Source organism: Chironomus tepperi, unplaced genomic scaffold, assembly GCF_022539635.2.
Source record: "Chironomus tepperi strain 1889 unplaced genomic scaffold, CSIRO-AGI_Ctep_v1 contig_223, whole genome shotgun sequence".
Taxonomy (NCBI): Eukaryota; Metazoa; Arthropoda; class Insecta; order Diptera; family Chironomidae; genus Chironomus; species Chironomus tepperi.
In genome coordinates this window covers 1772638-1789121 of record NW_027226345.1, presented here as the reverse complement: position 1 = coordinate 1789121, position 16484 = coordinate 1772638, and positions in this window count along the sequence as shown.

The following is a 16484-nucleotide window of genomic DNA, read 5'->3' as shown; positions in this document are numbered from 1 at the left end:
TCATATTTTTTTTTTTTTTTTTTTTTAAAAAAAAACGTTATATTTTATTTCTGTATTTCATGAGTTACATTTCAATTTTAAGAGAACTAGCCACAGGCTATTACAACTTAATTCTGATTTTTACATAATGATTATTGATTTCGATGCGATGAACATTGAAGATGGTGATTTTTGTCGTGAAGACGGTTTTTTGTCGTGATGACTGGTTTTGTCCGTATGGACGTTTTTGCTTTCCCCAACTCTGCACGCTGCATGACCCAGGATCAATGCAACGTACCTAGCCACAATTTGTGTGTCGCGAATCACACAAATCGAGTCGGTGTGACTAGAACAGCGAAAAAGCATCCGAATCTAACTAGACTTTCCCTGGGATTGAACCCGGGTCGTTAGAACGGTAGTCCGACGCTCTAACCACTTGACCATTGCCGCTTTTTCGCTGCTTAATGAATCATATTGCCATCATCAAAATAATTTTATGCATTTCTTTTCCAACGATCACTATCGCATTCAGTTGTAAATATGAGCATAAAAATAATTTCCTTTGCACACACTTAAAAAATGATAGAATAATGCATGACATATGAATCATCGGAATGCTAGTAATTTCCTGAACAAGCAAAAATAACAAAATGTTTTGTTTTCATTCTCCTTTGCAATTTCCTGGGAATTTGAGATCGTTTGCAAAATTTTTTCTAAGATCTCACCAGATTTTATTCAATGATGACTAATATTCATGCATAACCAATTGTGCGAAAATTATTTAAGGTTTAGGTGATCAATAACATAGTAATAGTCATTGTAGTTGATGTTAATCATTACTGGTCATTTATGTGCATGGAATAAAAGTAAGTTTAAATGTAGATTTAACGTTTTTCAAAAATTCAAAATTTAACAGTATTTAAAAATTCAAAATTAACAAGTTTCAAATTTTTAAATTCACCGGTTTTCAAAAATTCAAATTTGAATAATTTTTAAAAAATTTTCAAAATTTCTCAAAAGTCAACGGTTTTTTAAAATTTAAAACAGTTTTACCAAATTAAAATTTTTAATTTTGGGCATTTTTGAAAAAAATTTTAAAAATTTTAAAAATATCTCAAAGTCACTTCTTTGAGTATTTTAAGTTCAATAACTCACAAAACTCCAACAAAAACCAAACTGCACGAAAAGCAATTAAACGATGAATGAGGAACCGATCAGATAAGTTTTTACCTAATCAAATATAATGACTTGAACATTTCATTCATTTAATCAAAAAAAGTAATAAATTGCAACCCAAATTTTAACTTTTACTCAAATATCTGAGATATTCATCTTCTTACCATCAAATTGACTGCTATGCGATATTTAGATCACATTTTGTGTAACTATCAGCATCGGAAGACATTAAAATAAAAAAAAAAAAAGCTTCAATTTCAAAATCGAGAGTAATTCAATTTATGAATTTAATTTCATAGCAACAAAGAAATTGCACGAGAAAACTTTTAAGTAGATTTCATTTCTCCAGCAGCACAAAGAAATGATGCTTTTAACTAGAAAAGAAAGAAAGAGGAAGGAGAAAAAGAAGAATGGAATTCATTTCAAAAAAAAAAAGCATAACAAGAAGAGAAAAAAAAAGAAATTTATTGAATGCATCAACCGAGAGGAGAGAGGAGCGGTATCTTTCAACCTTCATATTACACCCGTTAGAAAATTGGCGTGAGTGCAAAAAGTCATAAACACAAAGAAGAGAAATATTCTCGATTATGCAAGTATTTCGCGAAATTTTCATAATAAGGAAAACTAGCATAGACGCAGTTATAAGGAATTGACTAAAACGCCTATCGAAAATTCAAAATTCGTTTCAAAAGTAACGGTCAAAGCTCGTTTGAAAAATAAAAAACCAAAAATTATTTAAAAATTAACGGTCAAATAATTTTTGAATCATCCATTGCAACCTCAATTTTGGTCTGTTTTCAATCAATTCTCTTTCTTTCTCTGTGCTAACCATCGACTCCTTCTAATCCTCATCAAATACAAGATAGACAGGAACAGGAAGACAAAGCACAGCCATAACCATCATTTGTACTGAAGAATCAACTAAAAAGAGTGAGAGACGAGAAATTGGATCAAGGAAAATGCAAAGAAAATTTTCCATTTGATGTCATGGAACGTTCTTTGTGTGCTTATGCTCTGCTCTTCTTTTTCCCTCTCTTACTCGCTCGTTTCCTAACATCCTTGAAGCTATGAAAAAAGTGCAATGAAAGGTCATATGAAGTTTAAATAATAAACCTTTTTTTGCTCTCAACGTCAAAATGGCTTCTTGTTATACAATGTTATGGATCGTAATAGTTATTGAAATGAAGTTTTCTATTAGAAAAATACCAGGAAAATCGTAGTTCGTGTAAGGTTGTTCATGAAAATTATATGCTTATTGTGCTGATAAGATTTCTTTATGCAAAATGTCGTATAAACGGATTTTGAGTTTATGTCCTTTGGTGCTCTAGTTTTGGAACTTTCTTTTAAACAAGTAGGAAACTTCTTCAAATCATTCAATTTCACAAAAATATTGATTTTGTAACGGTTTTTTGAAATTCAAAAGTAATCTTTGACAATTTTTTTGAAGCGTCGCTTTCAGTTTTTGTTTACAAAAGTTTTAAAATTAAATTTTCATTCAAATTGACAAAATAATCTCAAATATTGTGAAACAAGGAAGTTAAACAATGTTAAACTAGTTACAAAGTATCATTAGACCATAAGAAATAGCAATAAAGTGTAATCAACATAATAATAGTCCAAAAGGAACAAAGAAAATGTGATTGTCAACAAATAATCCAAAATAACAGCTTAGCAACTCAATCTATGCATTGTTCTACATAATAAAGTCAACTAATGAATAAGGAACAAAGTTTTATCAAGTAATATCCATTCTACAAAAATTTCAACATTGCACATTATTATCAGAATGACACTATGACCTCAATTTTGAAATTTAGCACACGGAATGTGATGTGTTTTTATCATCAATTTCTTCTACACTATGGTAACAGATATGCAATGTGCATTAAGAGCAACAGCAATATTTTCCAAATGACTTTTTTTTTATGCTATGACAGGAGAAAAAAAGAAAGAAACTAGAACAGATACGAATCTCAAGGAGAAACGATGTTTGCATGTTTATTAAATGAATATCTCTAAATTTAGAGCTGTAATCAACAGATATGATGCAAAACAATATTTTTCTAGGTTGAGTCCTTGTGGAATTTTTTTGTGTGAGAAATTAACGGATGAATTATTGAAGTTATGTGGATATGAATTTGAGATTATTATTGAGGTAAGTGATTTCAAATTGACCACTGAAATGGCACAGATAGCTTATGTGTCTTGACATCTGGATGTTGTCCAACTAAAGAATCATTAAATTAGTTAAAGCAGTGGTTGGCAATCTTGGTTCGACCAAGGAACAACTTTGTGGTTTGACCAAAGAACATCTTTGTAGTCCGACCAAGGCCTTAGTGGTCAGATTAAGCAAAACCTTTGTGGTCCGACCAAGACACATTTTTGTGATCCGACCAAGATACCAAGACACACCTTTGTGGTGCGACAAAGACGCCAAGACACACCTTTGTGGTCCGACCAAGACACACCTTTGTGGTCCAACCAAGGCACATCTTTGTGGTCCGACAAAGGCACCAATACACACCTTTGTGGTGCAACCAAGACACACCTTTGTGGTCCAATCAAGACACCAAGACACACCTTTGTGGTCCGACCACGGCACCAAGACACACCTTTGTGGTCCGACCAAGACACACCTTTGTGGTCCATTCATGGCACAAAGACACACCTTTGTGGTTCGACCAATACACACAATTTTAGTCCGACCGAAACTGCACAAAGATTTATTCATGGAATTTTCGTCTGCACACAAGTAGCCCATCACTGAACTAAAGAGTATAAAAAATCCATAAATTTCACTAAAAACTTTTGAGACAGCAAACATTTCCTCATAGCTTCATTCTAAATTCCAATTTTACGAGACATGTAAAAGAACTATATTTCCGTATTGTCACAGCACACAAAAAATAAAAGAAGTACTTTGCACCTTCAAATATACAGTATCGTCGTTGATGTCGTCGATGCAGGTAAAGCTATAAAATTCTTTTTTATCGTCATCGGAAATGCTCAAGTCTCTTGCTAATTCTTTTGCTTTGCCAAAGAGTTCATCAACACCATCAATTTTTTATATCTTTTTTTTTCTCCTTCTTTGTTCCCATGCAAGAGGAACAACAACAAAAAAATGTATATGCTGCATTTCTCACACGCCCAAAATAAAAAAAAAAGCCACATATATTTAATTTATGTATATACATATAAGTATGCACAAATACAACAAATGATGAGTTAGAATGACATTTCGTCTTAATGCTACATGATGTAGACTGACGAGCATAAAAGCTCATTAACTTTGTGTCATTGTCGTCCACTAATGCTCGACTTTGTTTTGCTGCTGTTGCAATGCCGAAATAAAAAATAAGAAGAATCACATCAGTGTCAATGGCATCTACGTAATATCCACGGAAATATCTCGACAGCAGCATAGCACACGAGTTTGAAAAAAAAATACTTATAGACACAAGATACAAATTTTAAAGGAAAGAAAACAACAAATTTATTTATTTTTATGTGTGATCATCTTATTTCGGCTAGACGAATAAAAATCACTGATTAATGAACGCAAATGCAAGTTGGGTGAGGAAAATTTTCATCTTTTTTTTATGCTTTCTTCTTCGTTGATGTGAGGAAAATGAGAATGAAAGGAAATAAATTGCATTTTGCTGTTCTTCTTTGCTAGAGGAAATTAAAAAATCAAAGTGATTTTTTTTATCGTTAGGAATTTATGGCTAGGCAACTGGAATGTTTTGACTGCTGTCCAAGTTTATGGGAAATTGGTGATACGAAGCTAAATATTTGACTCCAGACATAATATCATACGAAGTGCTAGATTTACTCCAAAGTTGGCAAAGGCATAAAAATCCTATAGGACTTTTGGAATTCGGATTCCAAAAAGTCGGGCCCCAAAAACTACTTGAAGCAGAACAGTATTCAAGAATGTCTGCTTACCGTTCAGACAGAGAATTTGTACAAACTTGATGACAGAGCTAGCAACCGAGTTAGATCACATATGAGCATGGTTATAGTGATAAGGTACTCCAAAAATTCAAATTGGATCCTCCTTTGGATTCCAGGGACCTTCAACGAACCAACACAATGTAATCCTTAGCACACCGCTCCGTCATCGCATTGACGACTAGATGTGATTAAACACTTATTGTATTCACAGGATTTTATGGCAGAGCTGACTTAAAAAGTTCAAAAAGGTGTCTTATCCGGACTAAAATTGCCTTCACAGGACGAACCCATTTAAATCCAATCTTCACTTATTTTTGGAGTCCGGGTCTCCATGCGACACCTCCACTTGGGAGTTCTGCCAATTCTGACCAAAATATTGTAGTCTCTTGCGCACCTCTATATTATTGCATTGACGACAAGACTTCCCGAGAAGTTCCCCTGAATTTAGTACACACTTTACGGTCGTTGAGTATATTCCAAAGCAGCACTTTTTGGATATTGTTGGCTTTATCCAGGACTTAGGCATTTTGCAGAGAATTTGGGACGTTACAACAGATCATTGATCGCAGTGCCGATTTTTGCTATATACAAACCCTACATTATATTCTATTCTATTGCCTTGACTACATTGTGTTGGCTTATGGTTACCACATCACTCTGTTTGGGAAGATAGTCATACCCTTTTGTGGATGATGCTAAATTACGAGTCAATAGCGATAAAGTCAGTTCTAGACGATAACTTAAGGAGATCATGAGCCACAATCGATCTATTAGATCAGTTGAAATATGTAACGACATCTTAATGCAGTCCATATTCTCAAACAAGACATATCGGAAGTCAAAAACTCCTTAGCAATAAAAAATCTCCCAGCAACAATACTCCACATGAAGTTCATTACAAACTTTCATCGCCTCATAACATAAATTTTTTTTCTTCTGTCCTAATTTATCGCAATCTTGCAAATTATGATCAGTAAGAGAGTCACTATGGCTGCTCCAACAATGTGGTATTAATCGAATATCCAATACAGTGCTCTACACTAAACAACAGTTTTAAATGCACAAAGTCAAATTGAATAAATTTCTTTGAATGGACACGACCAACGCGACACGAAAAAAAGAAATAAATAAAAATAAAAAAAAAATTTATTTTTTCAAGCGCAGAAGAATCTATAAAAATTCAAAAGTTATGATGTCTGCTGGCCATAAAACATATCGTTGAATCTCATTTCCAGACGCTTTCTGAATAGTTTTTTTTTTTTTTTTTTTTTTTCTTCCTTTCTGCATTTGAATGTGAAACGAAATATAAATTTTAAGCAAAAATCTTCATTCATTTTTAGAGCTCGAAGGTATATCCAAACTAGACAGAATATAAACGAAAAAAATAATAAAAATTGTCCATCACTAGTTCAGTGCACTCGCAGACTTGCCACTTCGTAGAGAGATAGAGAGCAGAATGGAATGGCAATGATTTTTGGCTGGAATTTTGAGACATGCATTTAGATAATATGCATGGTTTGGGTTAGAATTTAGATTTTGATTTTAAATATTTAATTGAATATTTTAACGGTTTTTAGGAATTTAAAATATTTAACGGGTTTTTGAAATTTAAACACCAAAGTGGAAACGTTCGGTACCTTGTAAATAGCATATTTTTGCACAAAACCTCTCCTTCTATCGTAAAAAAATCATGATCCAAAATTTGGACCCCGTAGCAAAGTTGTAAACACCTAACTCTCCCTTAAGATTCTGAGTTATTGTGTTTAAGATCATCTACTCTGTTTTGCATTCAATATATTACATCCAGCTAGAAACAGCAATCGAATAAAGGGGCGTGTTCACTTATTACGTAACGCTCTAAAGGAGTTTGGAGTATAGATACCCGTAGCAAAGTCTCTAAACCACATGCCCCTTTAGAGATTCGGAGCAGTCTCTATACCCAAACCTCCTGAGAGAGGGAACTTGAATAGCACAAATCGGATTATCTTTCAAGAATCCATTCCCAAGTCGGCGTGACTTACTTGTTGCCAGATTCAATTTAAATCCGGCAACATACAAGAGTCGGCCTGGTCTGGTGTCAGATTTTAGATCAATTAATCCAGTTCTGTCTAAAGTTTATATGTCATGGCACACTTTGGTGACAAGCTTCGAACGAAACTGCACACGGCCCCGAGCATTCAAGAAGACCACTTTTAGATACCGCAGTAGTCTTTCTGTATCATTAAAGCATGTTCTTTGTCTGTAAGGGGCATACGGATCATTGAATTTCTATAGGAGTGTCAAAATGTCGATTACTAGCATTACGCAATAAGTGATCGGCCCCAAAATATTCGAAGCAAATTATGAATTGCATATCGTAATAATATTTTAATGAAATTCTCTGTCAAAACACAAAAATTCCCAGTCAAAACGTAACAAACCATTAAAGCTAGACATAATACCACAAGTTATGCGAATATGCATTTAAAAATTTCTTCATGCTTTTAATTTCTTCCGAGAAATAACAGCGAAAAGAAATTTATTTTTTTCGGCAAATGAAACTTTTTTTCTCACATCAAACAGCAAGCTGAATATAAAAATGCAAGCCTAAATGTATGTGGGCATCTTCTTGTTATATTTTTTTTTGAAAAGAAAATTAGAGCTTGTTAGCAGTATGATACACTTATATATTTTCTGACAAATATCTTTTTTTCCGCTTATTTGCCGAGAATGAAGGAGAAAAAAAAATTAAAAAGCGAATGAATTTAAGATGAAAATTTATGAATTGCAAATAAATATTTTTGAACTTGCGCTCAACTGTAACATCAAAAGAGGCAGATAACAGCTCTTCGATATAATTTCGATTCACCCGTAAGCGTCATTTGGCATTTTTTATGAGACTTACTTAACCCTGGCGGAAAATTTTGAAAGAAAAATTCTTAAATTGATGTTTATTGAATTGCAGTTTTTAATTTGAGTATGAAATTAGCGATTCCTTTGTTGAGATGATCTTGATAAAGACTGGTTTTGGATTTGAGGCTTAATATGGTTTAAAATTCATTCAATTTTCTGTCTTTGAAGTGTAAACAAAAGCATTTTATGCTGAAAATTTCATTTTGAATTTCAAAAAAACCGTTAAAAAATTAAAAATTGCCTCAAAAATTTCTAACGAGCTTTTAAAATTCAAGATAAAAAATATTTAAAATTCAAATTAAAAAAACTTTTCATAACGAACATTTAAAGTTCAAAATTTGAACTTTTCATAATGATCATTTAATTTCAAATTTTGAACGTCTCAAAACGATCGTTTTAAGCTCAAAATTTGAACCTTTCATAACGACCATTTAAAATATAAAATTTGAACTTTACATAACGATCCTTTGAAGTTCAAATTTTGAACGATAATTTAGAATTCAAATTTTGTAAAATTCCAAGAATTTCATCTGATTTCAATTTGAGAATTTAAAACTCAAATCATTCAAATCCAAAAAATCCGTTACACAAAACACAAATCTCAATCAGCAATTTGTTTCAAATTAACTTGAATGAAACGCCACAAAAATCCTCAACCAACACAGCAATCTCACATCTCAGCCGTAAAAAAGTAAAACCACAATTTCAATCTGACAAAACTATTACACGAGAGAAATCATGTACTTACTTCATAGGCTATGGTTCATTGCACATGATATTCGATACGAGATCAAAGATTTCAAATTCTCATGGCTTTAGTGCAAAATTAAAAGTTGAACGGAATTTTCAACATCAGCTACTTAATTATTGAGCACGGAAGAGTCTTACTTGCTGTTATGGCATCGAATAGGATACAAGCATTCGGTAGATCTGAATGAAAAACTTTAGATTGATCTCATTACAACAACCAGGATCTAAAAAACATGAAAAATTCATTGAATGGATCACTGATTTCAATAAAAAAAAGTTGGAACCATAAAAACCTCAAAAAAAAATAATTGAAGTGAAATCTGCGCTATCCACACATAGACAATGTTTACGTCATCGATTAATTCGCAAACTACTTTTGAGTACTATTCAATATTCAAGTATATCCATTGTGCCATGCTATTCGCCGGTACATTGAGCAGTTGTGCAGAGAGGCACATGAAAAGAACTCCAAAAGTGTGAGAAGAAAATACAGCACAAAAAAAAACGTGTGTTGCGTGTTTTTTTTTTCTTCTGTTGAGGTTAGAAACATATAAAGTTGCAGATGGCGTTAAAATGATGAAGTTGCAAAAAATAAAAAAATGAGAAATTAAGTAAAAGTCATTAAAGAATTATAAAATTAAATTACAAAAAATGAGACGCCTTGCTGTGCTCGGTGGAATGAATAAGGCAGAGAATCAGGTGAAATGCTCACCAATCTCAACTTTTTTTGCAGCATTCAATTAGCACATTGAAGATGTATCTGAAGATTATACGAGCAAGCTATATATATTGAAGTGATTTTCAATCGATTGGTGATTAAAGCCATACCAACATTGGCAAAAAAAAATGAGCTGTCATCGGAGATGAATGTTTATGATATTGAAAGTAAATGGCACCGTTAAAAAGGGAGCTTCAGATTTTTTTATGTCCATTGGCGAAATTTTTAATAAAAATTCTGGAAATTTACTGGGGCAGAGTTGCAATTTTATGATTTTCTGACAAAGGGAGGTGACTGTTTAAGGCATTGACTGGTAAGAACTAGTGCCTAGAAACTTGACTGGGAAACGAAATCAATCAAAGGATGTTAAGGCAATACCCAAACATCTCTAGGTCAAGACAATAGTTGAACACACCGAAAAGAAGTCTGTTGACTTCTACAATCGACAGCCTACTACGACTGAATATCTACAACCAGTACATTGATGCCAAGAAGCATAATACAACCTTTTACGGCTTACCGACATTGGTACGACCCATTTAGACATTGCCTCAGCATACTGATTGATCTAGATACTGCCTGCACTTAGGGAGACACTCGTGCTTTACATAAGTATACTAAGGACAATCATTATCTGATTCAGTATTGTCCAAACTTTGTGGCCCGGCACACAAGCCCATGGAAATGCAGTTACAAGTGCAGTTTCGGTCGTGACTCATTACCAAGATGTGCCGTGACACAAAAAAGTTTGGACAACACTGACTTAGATTCACTTAAGCATTGTATCAGCTCACTAGCTGATCTAAGTGATCTTTCCAATTCCAAAGACAATCAAGCTTCACTTAAACATGCAAGGCAAGGTGCAATCATTGTCTGATAATGACTGACTGATCATATGGCAATTCTCACTTTCCATACAACTCTGTTGCTTGAGATACTCCAAAATAGAGGCAAGTCCAGCAACAACAACAAAGTTTATCTTGCGAAAAAAAAATTGTGTCTTACAGCAAAGAATGCGGTCGATGTCCGGAATATGGTGAGAGGGAGAGATGATAAAATAAATCAGTTAAAGTTTGGTGCCGCCAAGCAGCAAAATACATTCCTTAAAAGGTTTCAACTCTTTTTTTCTTACTCTTCATCTTCTTATTCAATTCTTTTTGGCATTTGCCTTTTTTTTCTCATTTCTTTGACTTTCACGCAGTTTATTCTCTTTCTCATGCTCTTTCCTGCACAGCATCATTGACGTCATCGTCAGATCGAATGGAATGTCGATATATGTTTAATTAAAATGATTCCTCATTTCAGTTTTACAAATAATATTATTATGGACAACAAACAGAAATCGCATGATGAGCAACGGCATATAAAATAAAACGATCGACAAAGAGTGGCCTTCTCAGAACTGAATATTATATCAGCATACAACAATATCGAATGAGAAGCAAGACAGCATCGTGAATGGAATGTTGGTTTTGTCTCGTATCGTAATTTTCTTATGAAATTCGACGACTATCAGCAAGGGGTTCCTTTCGGGCTTCGGGTACGAGTGAGACAGAAGGCTAAAAATATTCAAACCGCATGTTCTATTTGATCACGGATTGTGCAGTTTTGATGATGAAAAATATGATAAACCGGAAATTTCATTGATGACTTAATGTCTTAAAACATGCCTTGCGAGTCGAGCCTTTTTTGGATGTATTTGAGATCAGATTTTGAGATGTGAATTGATTTTTGAGAATTAAGATCAATAGTAGGAAATGCTTTGAGTTTTGAATTTTGTTTTCAGACAATAAGCTGAGTAAATCAAAATTTATGCTGAATTGAACTAAGAATATTGAAAATGTTTGCCAAATTCAGCTGAGTAAATCAAACTTTTTGCTGAATTGAGCTGAGATGATTAAATTTTCTGCTGAATTTAACAGTAAAGACCAAAATTTCTGCGTAATTTAACTAAAAAGATCAAATTTTCTGTTGAATTGAGCTGATTGTATCAAACTTTGTACTGGATTGAGCTGAAAATATCAAAATTTCTCCTGAATGGACTGAAGATTATCAAATAATTCTGCTGAATTGAACTGAGTAGATCAAAAGTTTCGCTGAATTAAGCTGATTCAATCAAAAGTTCTGCTGAATTGAGCTGAGTAAATCAAATTTTTACTGTGAAATGTTCAAAATTCCTGTTAAGTTCAGCTGAGTAGATCAATTTTCTTGCTTAATTGAGCTGAAAAGATAAAAATTTCTACCGAATTGAGCAAAGAAGATCCCATTTCCGCTGAATTATTTTGAGTAAAATTAAACGAAATTAAATTGAACCTTACAAAGTAATGATTATAAAATTTGCATATTACAAAGTGTAAGAACATCACATTCTCTCATAAAATTTCCTATCATGCGCAAGTAATTTGCTTAAAAGCTGAATTCCATAAGTATTTATGCAACATAAGATTATTCAATAAGATTTTAAAATTGAAATTACAAATCCATTTACATAAGTACAAAACCACGATAAAATGATTTAATGCATTTATGCGATGAACATCGAAAAAAATTGCAAATCATTCATCGACCATAAAGCAAATGTACTTCAACCGTTAAGTCACATTATAATCACGGCCTTTTTGAACAACTCTATTAAAGTATTTAATAATTTTTTCCATCATCAGGGTGAAGTAGCATTTAAATAATTACAATTTGCTTAGTAGAATTACTTATGCCATTGTTCCATATAATGATTCATGACCTAAAAGTTCACATAACCTAGATTAATCCACGATATTTCATTTGATTAGAAATAAAAAAAAAATTAAATAAAAATGATAATTTGCGACGTTGTTGCTCTGTGAGGAACATACATAGCAAATTGCTACATGCATTTACCAGAACGATAACTATCACAATGTCAGCATTATAGGCTTCAATGAGATCCCCGTTTGATGATAGTTTTGTGAAAACAAAAGACTCGAAAGCGCCATGATGCGATATGATGTATGAAAAATATTGATAACCTTTAGCGAATTTGTTCTGTTGAGTGAAAATGTTGATGCGATCAGTTTGTGGCTGGATTAATGATCAAACTTTGATTTTTAAGAAAAAGCCGTTACATTTTTTTTTAATTTTTAAAGATTTTCAAGTTCAAAATTCGAGGTTCAAAATATTTGAATTTTTAAAAACCGTTTCAAAAGTTTTTAAATTCTTAAGCATTTTAAAGTTCAAAACTTGAGTTTCAACTTGACTTTCAACTTTTGAATTTTCAAAAACCGTTTAAAAATTTGAAATTTTTTGAATCGTTATGAAACTCAAATCCAAATGCGCTTCAGCCTTCAAACTCTAAAAATAAATCTACATCCTCTATAGTAGACTAGAGATATTCTGCGGTGTAAAGATAAAAGAGAATTCCCCCGATTAGGAGCTTTCACAATAACTTGATATTTGTTGAATGATTATTATTATTATTTTTATATATTTATTCCACGTTTATGCAACATAGTAAAGTACATTTTGTACGTGGAAATCATGCGTTATTAGTTTAACTGACAATGCGTTATCAATCTCTAATTTTCCACTTTGTGGTCATTTTCTACATTATAAATAATTTTTAAAACATAAAAATTGTGTGGTTCTGATGCTTTTTTATAATAAATAAAATTGTACTTTAAGTAATTACAGTGAATTATGGTCAATAATATGAGACTATAATTTATGATGAGAAAGAGAATGAAATACTTTAAATTATTTCTTATTACATCATTTCAAAGTAAAAACCTGATAAAATTAACACATTTTCAATGGTGCTGGTGTAAGATTACTGCAAATGGAATTCTCTTTCTTTATTATATATATTTTTTCGGTATTGAAAAAGGTTGAGACAGCATCGCCCACTGGCAAAATGTGGCAAAAATTTATAAACGAATAAAGAGATGTGATAAAATTGGAAGTGAAATTTATGGCTACATTCTCAGCGCCGCGGCATTTGTTGCATCTCATTTTAAAGATTCGATTGTTTCGAATATTTTGTGGATGAGAGAATATTATTGGAACTTGTTGTACATCCAACAGAAGTTTTATGGATTTGTTAATATTTGACACATTATTTAAAATTAGATTTTGATGATTTTGTCGATTTTTGTTGGATATTATAGCTTTTGAATGTCATTGTTATGTTCTAGCCAATTTTAACGGTTTTTTGAAATTCAAAAAATTATTCTTTTTCACTCAGTAAGCTTTGTTTACATTTTAAGTCAATTTTCAAAGTTGAAAATTGAAATAATATTCTATTAAGTGATTAAAAGCTTATTTTGTGTATTTAATAGTTGAAGTTGAGTTTTAAGAACAATAAAAAGTTGAAAACGCAGAATTTCCAGACAAATTTGAACATTTCTCATCAAAAATTTCAAAAATCAGTTCAAAATCGAATTTTCCAGCAAATTCTCATCATTTCAAGCAACAACATCCAACTGGATGATCAAATTGATGGACAATAGCTTCAATAATTCCCTTGAGCTCAAATATCACAGTAAATACTCTCCAATCAACCAATCTCCCAGGTAAGTCCTCATTTGTAACATTATATTTCAACATTATTGATTCATATATCATGTTCCACTTTAATTTGTACCTTTATACCATTTTCATCTCATCATTAATCGATGTTTGTAAATACATTCACATAAAATTTCGTTTTCTTTTTTGGATCGCAAAAAACTTTCGCATTTGTAAGCTTCCAACAAAGTTTTTCATTCTTTTTTCAATTTTTCGCGCATGGAACTGATCCATGAAAGCCATTTCACCGTTACCGTAATCCACAAAAAAAATATTCTATTAACGGGAGTTTCATGAAAATGTAATTAATTTCTTTCTTTTTCTGCAAAATCATGTTCACTTAATTTTCGATATATTGCAATTAACTTGTCAGGTTTTACATCTTATAAAGCGCTCTTCTGTGGTTACTTGAACATCTTTTGTACACAATTTTTCATGATGGTATCAAAATCCACGCCTCAAATAATCTTATAATCATAAGTAATGTAATAGTTGATTTATGTATGTATATTTGGTATATCTGTGTGCCATCTCATAAATAATTTTTTTTTTTTGCAGTATGAAGCACCTTAATATAAATTAATTCAACAGTTCTTAAAAACTCTTTTATGAGTTTCCGTTTACTTTAAAGTAGCACTTCTTATTACCATTACCTACATTGAATAATATAACGATCTACGATTGGTCCGTACACACCAAATAATGTAAGGTAATTCGTCATGGAAGTGCATTTCTTGTGTAAATATAATAAATTTATTTAAGAGTCTCATTTTTGTTCTTACTTATTGCACATGTTTAATTTGATACATATTCTCAAGAGCCCGTAAACTCGTTATGTGCAACAGCCTGTGATAATTGAATTAAGATGTTTTCTGCATTAATATGTGAATGGTAACAAATATACAAAAACAAAAAAAATGGCGAATGATGAATTATCCTAATGAATTAATTTTACTGCAACTACTAAAATCCATCATAATGTGCACTTGTCTGCCGACGAATTTTTTTTAAATTTATTCCAACTCGAATTTATAAAAAAGGAATTTTTTTAGACACATTTGTGATGCATCTTTTTAAGGCCTGGATGAATTGTTTGAATGAATTGAGAATTTGTGCAATTTTTCATGTCAACAAAGACTTTGTTGAGGATTAACTAAATGGATTTATTTACTTTGTATGGCTGGTGGTGCAATTGATTTAAAGTATGATGAATTTTTTGATGGATTGAATTTCAACAGATCACAATGATCTAGAATCGAAAAAAATGTTCACAAATTAATTTTTTTCATGCAAAAATAACTTGACCTTCGTTAAGCCTTATTATAGATGCTATTGGTATCTATCTCTTATCTGATTATGGAACTTCAATTCGCTGTCTAACTTGTGTAAATTAATTTTGAACATCATGAATTTTTTGTTTACAATTTCAGTGAAATTTTTAATAGTAAATATTTCTATTATTAAGACTCATTTTACTTACTTTAAATCGATTTTTATCTTTTAAATCATCAAAAGTTTATAATTAAACGAGAAAATCATAGCATATAATAGTAAAAATGCTAAAAATACTTTTGAAAATTCGTAAAATTTTCAGTTTAAAAACTTAAATAACTTATCATGATACAACGGGAGACAAGCGAAACTAGAAAAAAGACATAGTTTGAGCTTTGATGTTGATGTGATCTCAATATTAAGGTGCCAAATTCGCCCATTAAAGAGATATTGAGTCTCAAAGTTTGCATGAAATTTCCTTTTCAAAAAATTTTTAGGTAAATTTTTTTGTGTTAATAAACGTCGTTCACCAATAATTTTTTGATTAAATGTTCACATTTTGCTAAACTGTTAGTAATCTTTAATATAAGTTGAGTTAGAATAGTTAGAACACCATGAAAATCGCAAATTTTCTAAATACAAAAATAACGGTTATTTTGTTTTTAAAAATTTCATGCTTAAAAAAGTAAATACCGCACTTTTAATTTGTGAACATTTTTTTCGATTCTAGATCATTGTGCAGATGTAATTGATTCATAAATTTAGTAGCTTGTGGTTGGAGTTGTGTATTCAAATCAATGGGGTTTTTTACTGTTGATCAATACTTGTATTTAAGTATGTATATTGGCTGATCTTCAGTGTTGTCTGATGCCAGGTGTTTTAGGAAAGGTACATAGCTGTAGCATGGGAAAGCTTGTTTTTACCTTGACATTACCTAGACGTACCATGAGATGTCATGATTACCTTTGACTAGACACTGCTTGCAAAGGTTCCATCTTTGTCTAGTAACCTTGTCTAGAATATTTTTGTCTAGTTTTGAATAGATTTAGACAGTAGTCAAGATATGCACCTAGATCAGTCTGGAGTCTAGACAAAGGTTATGTCTATGATAAGTAGAGCTTAGGCATAGTCAATCCCTAGGTCTTGAATGACTAGGTAGGGTTAGTTAATGTCAAAATCAGTTGCTTTTTCAAAGAAAATACTA